We start from the raw sequence: 14974 nt of genomic DNA on the forward strand, positions 1-14974 counted from the left end.
CTTGACCTAGCAGAGCTGCTCTGGCAATGGGTCCCAGCTGCAGAGATGCAAGGACACTTCCTGATGAGTCTGTCCCCAACAGGACGTCAGAAGCAATTCTAAGTGTTTGAAGCTAGTCCCTGAGAAGTCAGGCAAAGAGCAGGTGGCTGTGGGTGAGGGACACAGATGGAGAGGCCCCCCAAACAGGGCCACCCAGGGATCTTTGGCGCTGTGCCCAGGGCTGAACCATTTGCTTTCCATGAGTCCTGGGTACCAGAGCTAAGCATATGACTTCTGTTATACATGTGTTCCTACTGTGCTGAGAAGGGAGGGAGCAGGTTGTAGGTTGTGAGCTTTGTTAGAAGAACAGCTCTGCATCTAACCAGATTAGCTTGGGCCTATGTTAGTGGTGTAAGGATCTGTGGGGTGTGTGTGTGTGTGTGTGCAAGGATTCATATGGTATTCATGTACATATGGGTTGAGTGTGAGCATGCATATGTATGTTCATGTTGGTATGGTTTGCATATGTATTCCTATGTGAGTGTGTAATATAGCATGCACATATGACTTGTGCATATCACATACATGTGTGTGTACATACTACACAGGTGTAAATTTGGTTGTTTGTTCGTGGGAGCAGGTGTGATTCACCTGTGTGAATGGGTATATATCAGCACATAGATATGTACATATGTGGAGGTATTTGGGTGTGATGAACACACATGGATGTAAGTGTAAGTATGGATGTGAGTGTATACTAGTTACACTTCTCACGCTGTGACAATGCACCCTGACAAAGGCAGCTTAAGGATAGAAAGACTTACTTCTGTTTATAATTCTAAGGGTGACACTCCATCACAGTAGGGAGGCATGAGTCCTGCCTGGCGTTCAGAAAGCAGCAAAATCACTTTTCATCTACACAGGAAGGAGAGTCAGACTATAGCACTACCAAGCCTGATCCCAGTGACATGCTTCCTCCAGCTAAAGGTTCTGTGACATTCCAAAGAGCTCCATCAACTGGGAACCAAGCGCTATGTACATGTGCTTGCAGGACTCATTCAAACTACAACAGGGCAGTTTGGGTGTGCATTCATGTGTATGTGGGTTGCATGTGGTTTGTGTGTGTGTGTGTGTGTGTGTTATACGGATGTTCACACGTGTATGGGTGCGGATTTGGAGATGGAAGTTGGTGTCAGTGTGCACGTGGATGTGTTTTGGGTTTGCACATATGTGTAAGGGTATGTACATACATACATACACACACACACACACACACACACGCACGCACGCACGCACGCACGCGCGCACTTCTTTTAGTCTCCCCCTTCAGGCTCTAATGATCATGGGATGCCAGAAGCCACTGGCTGTGGATATGTTCCATCTGGATTGTCCAAACTGTGGCCTCCATTCACAGAAAAGCAGCCCCAGACACAGAATGGGCAATCTCAGGCCATGGGGACTACGTGCAAGCTTTGGTGTAACTTGTCTCCGCTGGGACTCTGGGATGCCACTGTCTGTACCCTCTGTACCTTCCCCCTTCTGTGACTAGAATCAGCCTGGTGCAGAGGGAGGAGGGATCTGCATGCTCTTGGGAGTGGGGGAACCTGCATGGCATCTTGCAGAGACAAAGGGGTCCCAGAAAGGTGACTCCTCCTCCCTGCCCACTCAGGCATGTCCCCTGCACCTACTCCACAGCACTGTGCTGGTGCTGGTAAGGCAGGCTACTAGAAGCAGAGCCAAAGTGGATTCAGCTCTTCCCAAAGGGCAGCCTCCTCCTGCAAGGCAGCACTTACTGGGAAGGGGGAAGGAGACTCGGTCAGGACTGGATGCAAGTTCAGGCAAGGCTCTGGCCTCAGCTGCTCCACTGCACTCATGGTGCCCTGGGGTGTCCTTTTAGGAAGGCACAGCCCTCAGAGTCTATGCCCTGATCTTCTCATTCATATGCCCTGCTCTCAGGGACAGTCACAACAACAGAAGACAAACAGCTGTCGAGAGACCTTTTCCCGATCATGTTTCACCTGCGGCCAACCAGGATCATCTATGTCTTCTCCCATCCACAAAGGCTTGTGCATGGGAAGGCTCCACGTGGAGCTTAGGAGGGGCCTGCTATGCTGTGTCCTGAGTCCTTTCAGGGCACAAGGATGCTGGCTCCAGTTCTGAAGGACTTGTTCTCAGGCGACAGGAGAAGGCCCAGCACTTTGAGCTCCTGGGTGGGCCAGTGAGACAGAGCTGGTGATCTCCTCCTGCTGCAAGTGTGGGAAGGTGCTTCCTGCTGTGGATGGGCACCTTTTTTACACCAGCTTCACCCACATCCTGACTCACCGATGCAGAAAGTGAGTAAGGAATGAGGGTTGTAAAGACACAGACTAGAAAGATTTTCAAAATCCCCTCCCCCTCAGTTTAGGACTGCGTTTTGACCCAACAAAAAGAGTGTTGAAATCAGAACCTACATCCAGGACCTTCTTTGGAATCACGTGGACATCTTAGAATAAGGACTTTGGAGGGATCGCTAACCTGATAGGACTTTTGTCCTTATTGAAAACAAACCCCCTGGGCAGGGGAGAAAGCTCAACCAGTGAAGTATTAGTCATGGAAGCGTGAGGACCACATTAAAAATGCCAGGAAGAGCTGCACGCACTTGTGAACTTAGTGCTGCGGACGGAGGCGCAATCCCTGGGGCTTGGTGGTCAGCCCCTGCTGCTTCGTAAATTGCAGGCCAGAGGGAGAGACCCTGTCTCCAAAAATGACCACATCTAAGGTTGTTCTCTGAACTCTAAATGCACCTGCATTTCACACACATGTGCATTCATGCACACAATACCTGAACACACGCCTGACTTGTGCCAGCATCTGAGTACAGAGGGAACATGTTATCCACCGCCTTCCCCACCAAGCCACACCCTCCCTTCCCAAAGTTTCCCTTCGCCTGTTGGAAGCATGGTCCTCACGCCACGCTGCTGAGTGGCTGGCCTGAGATCAGCAAGAAGCTGTTTTGTAAGAAATGCCTTGTGTCCACTCGGGGCCTCTTTTCTTAGAAACAGGAAGTGATTGTTAGCCAAGAATAAATAAACTTGGCACTGTGCACATTAGCTTTTCACACCAATCTCTCGTCAGCCTGTGCTGGCTTCTTAGTCAGAGGCCAGAGTTTCCTTTCACACTTTTCTCTTGACTGACTGTTGAGCTCCTGTTGGACCCACCTGCCCACAGGACAGCCAGCAGACTAGACTCTGTCACTTGACACCTTCCTCTGTCTCGGCCCTACCTGGTGTGAGCCGGTGTCCAGAGCAGCAGTAGAAAACAGTGTCACTTTTGTGCACCAGGGATACATATCCCCCATGGAGGGATAACTGCCTTATTCTAGAGATAGGAGAGAAGCCCTAGTCCCTACTTCACAGGACCTGTCAGATCTACATGACCCCAACTGGATGGCATTCCCCTACATATTGTATTGTGGTGGGGGTTTGGGAGGGGAGGGTGTTTAGAGTGCATGGGAGAGGGTAGAGAGGGAAAAAGGGAGGGAGGGAGGGAGGGAGAGGGAACTGGGATCGACATGTAAAATAATAAAAAAAAAAAAAAAAAAAAAAAAACGCTTTGACTCCAAAATTTAAGTTGAAGAACAAGTTACTAGGGAAAAGTATTTCTATTTTTGTTTCCACAGAAAATGAAAAGATGTGGATTCCTTCCAGACTAATGTGGTTTGATCACACCAGACCGCCTGAAACAGAGTACAAGCTGATCCTACATTCCAAACAGCTGGACAAAACAGCCCTACAGACTACAGCTAGGATATCTGAATCTTCTTCGAATCCCCCAAGACAGCGCCCCTTACCAGCAGGAAGTAGTTTGGAAAGAACGACGCCCAAATTCCCAAATATTGTGTATAAATGTTTGTTTTCATTTAATTGGACTTTGTTATATAAAATTAAATAAAAAATACTCTATATGCAAAAAAAAAAAAAAAAAAGAAAAGAAAAAAAGAAAACAGTGTCACTGACAGCCACCAGCCAGCAGCTACCATTGCTTGGTGGCAGCATGCTCGGATGTGGAAAACGTGAGCTGTGGAACATGGGTGTGCATGTCATGCAGTGCATCCCGACACTTCCTGCTATCTGGTTGAACACTCTGAACTCCACTCTGTGTTTTGAGTGGGCAAGTTGAGCGTCGGCTGGGTGAGGTTGTAGGAATTTAAGACTCTAGGCCGGGAAGGCCATCAGAAAAGTATTTGTGTTAAAAGTCCAAGGACCTGAATACAATCCCACAGGCTATGTGGGGAAAAAAGTCAGACATGGAGCTGGTCAGATGCTCAGCTGTTAAGAGTCTACACTGATCTTGTACAGGATCTAGGTTGGGTTCCTAGCACCCACATCCTGTGGCAAACAAATGCCGATAGCTCCAGTTCCAGAGGACCTGACTTCCTCTTCTGGCCCTCAAGGGCACCTGTATTCACACATACACTTATTCCCAACACACACACACACACACACACACACACACACACACTAAAAATTGGTAAAGTCAGATGCGTTCGTGCACTGTGGCAGTTTGCTCTTGTAGTCCCAGCACTGGGAAGGCAGAGACAGGGGACCTTGGGAACTCTCTAGTCTACTTGGGGAGTTCCAGGCTAGTGAGAGACCCTGACTCCAAAAGAAAATCAAGGTGGGCAGAGTCTGAGGAACAACAGCCAAGATTGTCCTCTTGTCTCCTGATCATAAGCACATTCATACACCTGTACACACAGGGACACATGTGTGTCCTGCACACACACACACACACACACACACACACACACAGGAAGGATTTAATGAGCCAAGGTCCATACACCACTTGTGTAACATGACATAGTATACTCAATTAAGGATACATGCCCTTGCTTCCAAAGACCACATGGAAAATCCCCCAACAAAAGGCACTGTTTTTGTGAAATTCTAGAATTGAGTGTTGTTTCCAGCACAAGCCAGGAATGTAGTTTAATACTCATTCCATGAAGAAAGTGAATGAGGATGAAGGACCAGCTTGACTCTGGATGAAGTAACCTTGACTATTTGTTCTTTTCTCTGTGCTAAAATGCTGGGTCTGGAGAGGTAGCTCACTGGTTAAGAGCACTGACTGCTCTTCCAGAGGACCTGGGTTCTATTCCTGGCACCCACATAGTGATAAACAACTGTCTGTAATTGACTCCAGTTCCAGAGAGTCTGAAACCCTCCTCTGGCCTCTGAAGGCACCAGATATACACGCAGGGTATACATACAGGCAAACATGCAAAACGTCTGTACATAAAACAAAATGTTTTTAAATTTTTAAATGTTATTTACAATCAATCTAACAGAATTGTATCTTGTGTCAAATGCATTGAAGAGGGCTCATTTGCTTTTTCCACTTTAGCATGGGGGTCCCAGGTACAGGGGCCTGGCTGTGAGTACATCAGATGAACCTTTTGCTAGCCTGGGCTTGCTGCTACGGTGGGGTGACCCGGAAGGTACAAAGATGAAGGCAGTGTCACAGGGAAGCTGAGTGGCATGTGTGTCTTGCAGAAGTGGTGAGACACAGCAATGCATCGAGATACCTCCTGCAATTGCAATGGCCTCAGTGATTTGCCCAAGTGAAGCTCTGGCTCTGCAGGACTAGGTGGTCAGAGGCATCTCAACTTCCTGTGAGCTCTGGGGGGGGGGGGACCAGCTGCAAAGCTGACATACCGAAGCAATGTGGAAAAGGCATGTGAGGATCCTCAAGCTTGGAAGCCACTGCAGGATGCATGCACGATCCACTTTCCAAGCCTTCGGATACCAGCTTGAGGGGCAACTACAGACCCCAAGTGTGGACCATCGGGCAGACAGCACACAACACGTGGGAGAGAATTGAGGATTGAATTTTTAAGTTCTTAAAGTTTTGTTTATTTTATGTTATGGAGAGTGCCTAAGTGCATGTAGGCGTGTATCTGTACATCCATGTGTGTATGTGTGCCCATGGACACACATGTGGAGCGAGAGTAGGACATTGGTTATCTTCCTCTATTGCTCTTGAGCCCTAGTCTCTCAGTGAACTGGAAGCTTGGTGCTTTGGCTAGACTGACTGGTCAGAAAGCTCCCAGGATTGGCCTGTCTCCACCCCTAATGCTGGGACTACAGGCATACAGAATCATAACCGTGCCTGGCTACTACAGAGATGGGGATCAGTTCTCATGCTTGTAGAATAGCGCTCTCGCCTTATTGGCTGAGATATCGCAGCTCAAGGCTTCCGTCACTTTAGACCACTCAGTAAAAAGAGCATCAGTGTGAGGGAGGGGCGGTGGGAAACAGGGATGTAGTGGCAGAAGAGGCTGTGTTGCTCACTGGGTGACAAGTGGATCTTATGGGGCATGCCTTGTGTAGGAAGGCCAGCAGGGAGGGTGCATGAGGGGACTCAGGACAAAAGAGAAGCAGTCACAGAGTGCTGACCATGCAAATGGAGCAGGCATTCTAAGCACAGTGATGAGTCTGCCAAAAGTTTCCAACAGGAAAAGCCACGGCCTGACATCTTGTCCTCTCGGTGGCCTTTTAAAGGGGCCCTGTCATGGGGCTGCAGTGCAGGAAGACGCACAAGGTCCCTTTTCTCCTCAGTCGCGGTATTCCCTGAACTGGCTGCTGAGGGGCTCAGGTATCTTAGGGTCAGCAGAAGCACTGGTGGGGTGGACGGGACGCCCTCCTCCCCCTGCCACCGCCGCATGGTTTTCAGGGGACATCTCACTCTAAAGAGCTGAGCCCACTGTGCCTTTCACTGGGGACGGGACTGTGGCAGGCTCTTCCCCAGGAGGAAACACAGAAGCGGTCTCCCACCAAGGGCATAAGGTCATGATGTCCTGTCTTCAAATCAAAGCCCTCACTAGGGACACTCTGGAGGAAGGGTGCAGAGTGTGTGGTGATGCTGTCCTCCACTCAGGCCTCAGCACCGAGCACTGTGCACGCTGGCCTCTGCTGCCCAATCCCTCGAGGAGGTGGCTTGGATCTCTAATCTCCAAGTATGCCTTCTTACCGGAAGTCCCTGATAGTTCTGTCCCTCTTCCCTGACTTCAGGAAGAAGTGTACCTTTCATGAGTACCCGAGCAGGTCATCCTACCTGGACACAGAGGTTGCACCATGCAGAGCTTACCACAGGCAGGTGCATTTTCTCCGCCCTCTTCCTCCTGCCGTCAACACAGAGACCACAGCACACAGAAGCCAAAGCCAGACCCTGCCTATTCACAACCAGAAGTTTAAAGGTGCCATTGCCATTGTGGACCTGAAGAGGAGGGATCCCAACCTCCAGGAGGGATGGCACTTCACACCTGGCTGGGCATGGCCTTCCCACTGCAAGGCTGGATGTTGGCCTGCTTCACCAGCTCGGGGAACAAGAATGTACTTTTCCTTCCACACTGGAAAGGGTTAAAGAGATGGTGCTATTCTGTTCTGAGGGTCAGGAGCAAGTGTGGTCCAACCCAAAGAAAAGAGTTAAAGGGAGGAGATACTGAGGCCGGCCCCACCTCCCCAGCTAGGGCATGGGCTACCATATTCCCAAACTAGCCACACCACAGCCCTGCCAACCATGCTCATCTTTGTTTGTGTGTGTGGTGTGGTGTGTGCAGTGTATGCACTTGTGAGTGTAGGCTTTGCACAAGTGAGCATTTGGATGTGTGTGCATGTGTGCACATGCATGTAGACGCCAGAGGTTGGTAAGGTGCCTATCATTGACCATTCCACTTAACAATTTCAATTCATTTCCCAATCGTTATTCTATGTGTGTGACCTGTGTGCTTGTGCACATATGTAACACAGCACATGTGTGGAGGTCAGAGGACAACCTGTAAGGAGCTTGTTTTCTCTTCTCACCTTTATGTGGGTTCCAGGGATCGGGCTCAGCTCCTCAGGCTTGTCCAGCAGGAACTTTACCTGCCAAGCCGCCTCACCAGCCCCTCCATCTAAGCTTTTGAGACATTGCCTCCCACCTAAGCTGAAGTAGCTAGGGTTGGCTGGCCAATGGGCTTTGGGAATCTGCCTGTCTCCATCCCTGGCTGTACCTCAGTGACAGAGTTGCAGCCGAGCTTCGCCATGCTACATTTTTATGTGGATTTGGGGGAATCAAACTCATGCTTGTGTGGCAGCTCCTTTACACACTGAGCCTCCCCCACCCCCACCCCTCCACCCCCCATATCCCCCACATCCCCCACCCCTATCTTCCACCACTGCCCTTGGTTCAGCCCTCCATTAGCAGAAACTTTGACAGGTGGGAAGAAAAAAACAGCGTTTCACCCAACACCATCCATATGCAAATTATGGGATGTAGACGGCACCTTCCCGATGTCGAAACTCTGGCCAAATGTGTCAACACCACAGACTGTACAAGGTTAAAGGCAGGGCGGTTCCAGAGATCTGCCCTAGGAGCAGACAACAACTGTGAGTCAGCTGAAGGCTTTCCACACACTCTTCTGAGTAGTCAACTCAGTAACTCTCCAGGTTACATTAAACAGTGATGGGAGGCAACCAAGTGCCTGCAACCAAAACATTCAAGAATGCTACTGTCTGAAAGATATCCCCTTAAACAGCATCCATCTGTCCCCTCTCTCTCTCTCTCTCTCTCTCTCTCTCTCTCTCTCTCTCTCTCTCTCTGTCTCTCTGTCTCTCTCTCTCACACACACACACACACTCCTTTACCAATTGCTCAGCTTACATATTTTCACTTGGAAAACTGACTTTTGGGAACTGGGTCCATGGGTCAGGGCTGACCACACAAGCATGGAGATTTACTTGAATTTGGTCTCCAGCATCCATGTAAACATTTGGGAATGGTGGAGCAGGCTTATAATCCTAATGCTGTGGGAGGAAATGGGAACAGGTGGACTCCTGGGCTCCCGGGCAAACTGGTAAGTTCCAGGTCCCAGTGAGAGACCCTGTCTCAACACAAAATAGGGCAGAGGGCCCCTGAGAAGCAACACCTGTGCCCCTACACACACACACACACACACACACACACACACTCACACACACACACACTCACACACACACACTCATGCACAAGTACACAGAAAAAAAGTAAACTAACTTGGATTTATAATTAACATGAATATTTTCTCAACTCACTAAAGGGTATAGCTTTATATTTCAGTAAAGTTTCAATAGGATTTTTAAAAAAGAAAGGAAGCACAGAATCAAGACATTTGAGATGACAGGAAGTCCAGAGAAAAAGAAAGGAGAGAGAAAGTAGGAGGGGAACAGAGAAGGAAGGGAGGAAGGAGGGAGGGAGGGAGGGAAGGGAAGGGAAAGAGGGAGGGGGGAGGGAGGGACAGAGGGAGGGAAGGGAAGGAAAAGAGGGAGGGAGGGAAGGAGGGAGGCAGGGAGGGAGGGAGGGAGGGAGGGAGGGAGGGACATGAATGTGGTCCCTGTTGGGCAGGTTTGCTTTCTGCTAGGTAAGGACTCAGCAGATAACATTCATCTCCAGCCTGCATGAGGGCCTTCACCAGATCTCAAACACAACATGTTTGAGGCCCCTTGACCTCCGACTTCCATCCTTCAAAACCAGGAGACATATTGTTCAATTGCTTATCAGCCCTGAGGCTGTGAAGCTATGCTCTAAGAGCCTGAGGGGACAGAGATGACCCTGGGGTCCATTACCAAGATGACAGTCTCCAGAAAAGAAGTCAGAAGAGAGAATATGACTCAAGAAGGTGAAAGCCACCTAGATGTACTGAGTTAATGGCAGCACATCAACTGAATGACAAGCTAGAACTGTAAGATGGGCCTGGGAGGACGATGGCTCAGTGCATGCAGGATTTCAAATCCCCAGAACCCATTTGAAAAGACAGACAGGGCATCACACATTTTAATTCCAGCACTGGGAGGCAGAGGCAAGAAGACCCTTGGAGCTCACTGAATTGGTGAGCCCCAGCTCAGTGAGAAACCCTGTCTCAATTACAGTGAAAGTGGTTGGTAATGATATCAGTCTTTCCCCTCCACAAGTTGTAACACATGTACATGCACACATCCACACGAGCACACATACACACATATACCACACATGTGCAGGAACAAGTATGTGCACATGCATGCACACGCACACACAGAGAGAGCTCTAAGATGTTGTAATTTAAAGAAAGCAGAGAGACAAGACTTTGGCAAAAAACATATAGAACATTGCAAGCTGCAAAACAATATAGATCATGCCAACTTATGATGATAATTTATTTTTTATCTGTATATTTCTACAGGTGGTACAGTCTTATGATCCAGACACAAAAATACGTAAGAGCATATGGACTATGGCAGGATTTCCCCTGTTGCCCTGGAACCCACCTGCACCCACAGACCACGAACATCTGGAATGACTCCTTTGGCAGTGTGCTAACCCATCATCAAAAGAACCAGGCACAGACAGCCACCTACTATCAGATACTGACATCTCCAAAGCTATGCTTTATGCATGGGTTACCTCATCTTGCCCAAGTCTTTCTGTAGTAAGCAGAGATGGGATTGTAGTTGCTTTGCTAGAAATTGCCACTGTGGCCTTCTCAGAGCTTAGGATGCTTTATGCTTTGGCTTATTTACAGCATGGGGGACCAAACTCAAGGGATCTTATGATCTGGGCAGGTGCTGCACTAGGGTCATATGCCTATTTTAAACTTTAATTTGTCAGGACTTGTGCTGAACTTTTCATTGAACTATATTTTATGTACCAAGGCATGCATGCAGTGAATCCATTGTATAACTTTCTTGCTTTTTTTCTAGAACTTCTCAGCCACCTGACTTGGATCCCCATGGAGCCAGCCCCCCAGGAACACTTAAATAGCCCTCTAAGAGCAGCTGTGAGGACCCCAAGCTGCAGTGGATGGACTTAGCTACTCCAGACTCTCCAAGTGCTGGCCCCCGACAGCTCTGTCTCACATTAGTCATGACTCTGTGGCCTCATGTGAGCTACAAGACACAGGTCTTTTTCTGAACAATTCCTACTTTCCTGGGACATTTTTGTCCTTTCTGGGTAACGTAAGAGCTCTTTGTGTATTCTGGAAAACAGACCTTCTGTCAGAGTGGCATCTTTCAGATGCTTCTTCCTCCAATGCTGCCCTTTCACACCCCTAATGTCATCTGAGCAACAGGAATGCCTGTCTCAGCAGAGTCCTCCTGACCAACCTTTCCCCTGTGCACATCTTCTTCATCCTGGTTAAGAAATGCTTGTGTCCTCCAAGGCAATGTAGAGACCTGTTCTCTCCCAAGTGTTATTCGCTGTGTCTTTTGAAGTTAGTCACTGTTCTTTGGCACCTCTGAGTTTAAAGGAAGGTAGGCATCCAATGCATTCCCTCTCCTTGTGGATATTTAATTCAATAATGCCATTTATTAGAGAAAATAATTTCTCTCTGTGGTACAACATGTGTGTGTGCATGTGTGTGCCTGTGCATGTATGCATGTGCCTTCTCGAGTGGGAATGTGTGGGTGCACATGAGTGTGGGGGGGTGCATATGCATGTGTGTGTTGCATAGAAGTGTATACTCACGTATGTTTGCACATACAAGAACAGACGAGTTTGTTCATGTTCGCACATGTGGGGGACAGAGATCAACGTTTGTGAATCTTCCTCTACTGCCTTCCACCCTGCTTTTGAGACAGGACCTGTCACTGAACCTGGAGATCTTATTTCTGCTATACTGCCAGACAGAGCCCCCTGGATCTCCCTGTCTCTGCGCCCGACAACAGGCTGAGGTACAGGCAAATACTTGGCTTTTTTTTTTTTAAGATTAGTTTAATTTCCGATCACATATATGTGTTTGTGTCTGTGGGAGAGCATGTGCACATGAATGCAGGTACCTGCAGAGAGGCCAAAGGGCATCTTCAGATGCCCCTGGATGGCGTTCCATGCAGTTACTAGCCACCTGACCCAGTGCTAGGAATGAAATGGTCTATCCATGAGAGCAGTACCCATTCTTAACCGCTGCACCAGCCCCTCAGCCCCATGCCTAGCTTTCATGTTGGTGGCAGAGATCTGAACTCAGGTCCTCATGCTTGCAGAGCAAGCACTTTACCAACTGAGCCTTCCTCTAGCCCCAGATATGGGCTTCTAAGAAACGCCACGGCCTGGGTGTGGTATCGACGTTGGTGAAACACTACAGAGCCAAGTCAGAGTGACAGAGGGACCTTCCTGAGCCTCAGGTCCCTTCCCCACACAGACTACCTCAGTATGGAGAGATTTCTCCACCTAGAGTATCATCGTCCTCCCGGTGTATTCACCAAAGGGTGGCTGGAATTGCCGAGTTAACACTGTGGGTGGCTCAGATCCCACTTCCCCTCCCAGCGGGTGCCACAGGCAGTCATTACTGTAATTGTGTACCCTTCTTACTATGAGGCCCCCAGTACCAGGTCCAAGAAGCCTGGCACACCCACTTGGTGTTCCAGGAAGTACCACACAGCACCAAGCACCGAGGACACACTCTCACAGGCCACACACACACACACCACTGCTTCTCAGATGTCCACTGGGTCAAGTGGGAGGCAGCCCTGCAACAGGCAGAGGAGTGAAGGCAGAAGAGGCAGCCAGAAAGGAGACCAATCCAGGCCCACACCGAAGCACTCAAGACCATGTCCTTTGAGCCTCCCCTGATGGGGAACCCGATGGACCTCCGTGTGGGCTATTCCAGATGGGTGGCCTCTGCCACGGGGCATTGCAACCAGGGCTAGACACCCACATCAAGTACCTGGGCAGCTGCCATCATTGAGACAGTAGAGCCCAGTTTTCTTCCAGCCTGCCAGCCCCATGCAGCCCCTCCCCTGAACTCTCCCCAGGTCTCAGGCAGACCGGAGTTTTTCTAAGAAAGGCTCAGCTGACCTCACCGGGGGAAATTACAGCACTGTCCCTGAGTATCACCTTTAAAGAGCTTTGTGTTCCTGCCACACCTCTCAGTGCTCTGCAGGGTGCTCTCCACTTCCTGCCTTCTTAGCATCACACGGTCTCCCACCCCCCACCCCCACCCCCCACGTCAGGGCTGGCTCCACCAACCTCAGGAAGAAAGGCAGGCAGCAAGGAGTGCTCAGGTGCTTGGAGGGGGGTCTTCCCACCCGGCAAGCTTCTCTGTGTAGGTAGACTGTGGTGGAGAGAGCGTTTGGAGGGCCCTGGAAACTCAGCTGAAGGTTGTTGAAGAACCACTCATTAGCTGGGGCCCAAGGCCAACAGGCTGTGGAATGCTCAGCTCGGAAGCCTTTGGTATCATTAATGAGACTTGCATTAATGAGGTTCCTCTGTGTGGTCTGTTTTGGAAGCTTGGATCCCTGGGCAGTTGTGTGAGAAGTGGGAGGAGCCCTGGTGACTGACTCCTAGATCGTGGATGTGTGGGGTGAATAGGAGCCCTTCAGGAGTGAGTGGTGGAGAGCCTGGCTCTGGCTCCCTGTATAAGATGTGACCTCTTGCCAGGCATGGTGGTGGTTCACGCCTTTAATCCCAGCACTCCGGAGGCAGAGGCAGGTGGATCTCTGAGTTCGAGGCCAGCCTGGACTACATAGTGAGTTCTAGCCAAGCCAAGGCTACACAGATAAACCCTGTCTGGACACCCGCACCCCCCAAAGAAGATGTAATCTCTCCCTTTCAAATGCTCTTCTGCTGTGATATCCTACCAGAGTCTGAACCATGGGGGCCACCACATTTTAGACTTTGAGCTTTCAAATGCCTATCTCAAGCATTTCATCATAGTAGCTAAGAGCTAGAAGACCTCTGGAATGACTGGAAAACCCTTCTTGACTGGACACAGTGGCGGTTGGGGGCACACTTAGTGAGACACACACAGTCTGACCCTCGGCATCACAGGCTGTTTCTGGCGGTTTTGGTTTGGTTTTTGCTATTTGTTTATTATTGTTATTGTTATTATTGTTATTGCACATACTTATTTATTGTGCGTGTGCACTCATACATAAGCACAGGCATGAGGGAGCAGGTGCTGCAGCACACTTATGAAGGTCAGAGGACAGTTCACAGGAATCCCTTATCTCTTTCCACCATGTGGGTCCCAGGGATCAAACTGCCACATCACGGCAGCAAGAGCCTGTACCTGCTGAGCCATCTTGCTGGTTTTCATTTTTATGTTCGTTCTGTTTTTCTTCGCTTTGTTGCTGTGACAGGGTCTTGTGTAGCTCAGGCTGGAACTCACTGTGTAGCTGAGGATGGGTGATCTTAAACTTCTGATCTTCCTGCCTCCACCTCCCCAGTAGTGAGATGTTAGACATGTGGAGACACAGCAAGCTTTCAAAGGTCACTTTCCAAACCACAGAGACTAATCCTGGGTTCCCTAACCAGAGCCATGGTGAATTTAAATTTCAAACCCCAAAGAAGCCAGGTGTAGCCGCAGGCAGTTTTAGTCAGTCCCAACACTCAGGAGGGAAAGGCAGGTGGGTCTCTGAGTTCAAAGCCAGCCAGGGATACACAGTGCGAGTCTGTCTTTTCAAAAGAAAGATAAAAGATCTTTCTCTGTGTCTTATGCAAATGTTACAGGCAGTGGAGTCGCATTGTGACTGTGCTGTGGGGGCCAGGAGGGGATTTTTTTTTTTTTACCAGCAATAAGGGACCAGTACTAAATACTATCAATTTCATTTCAGAAAGACAGAGGAGAAAGCACACAAGGCAGAAATCTCCCTGCAGGGCAATGCCTTCGGGCACCATGTACGTCGGGAGTCGAGAGAAGGGAAGAGCACTGGGCATCACTGAGGAAGGCAGCAGTGTGCCCGCAGAGCAGGGGGGGGGGGAGCGGCCACCGCCCAGGGAGCAGGGCTATGGAGAGACGAGGCCTGTCCGCTTGAAACCGGAGGAAGGGAAGCCCGGTTTTGGAGTAGGCCAGTGCTGCTGAGGTCGTAAAAGAACAAGACAACTTGATGTACATTCATGCATGTGTGTGCACATGTAACATGTCAGAAACTGAGAAAAAAATTACAGCATGGAGTATGCCAACCATGAGGACAGTCATTGATCTGAGCGATAACTCCCATGATCGATAGACCTCAAAATTACTGTGACTAGT

The sequence above is a fragment of the Phodopus roborovskii genome, unplaced genomic scaffold (genome assembly GCF_943737965.1).
Source record: "Phodopus roborovskii unplaced genomic scaffold, PHOROB, whole genome shotgun sequence".
Lineage (NCBI taxonomy): Eukaryota > Metazoa > Chordata > Mammalia > Rodentia > Cricetidae > Phodopus > Phodopus roborovskii.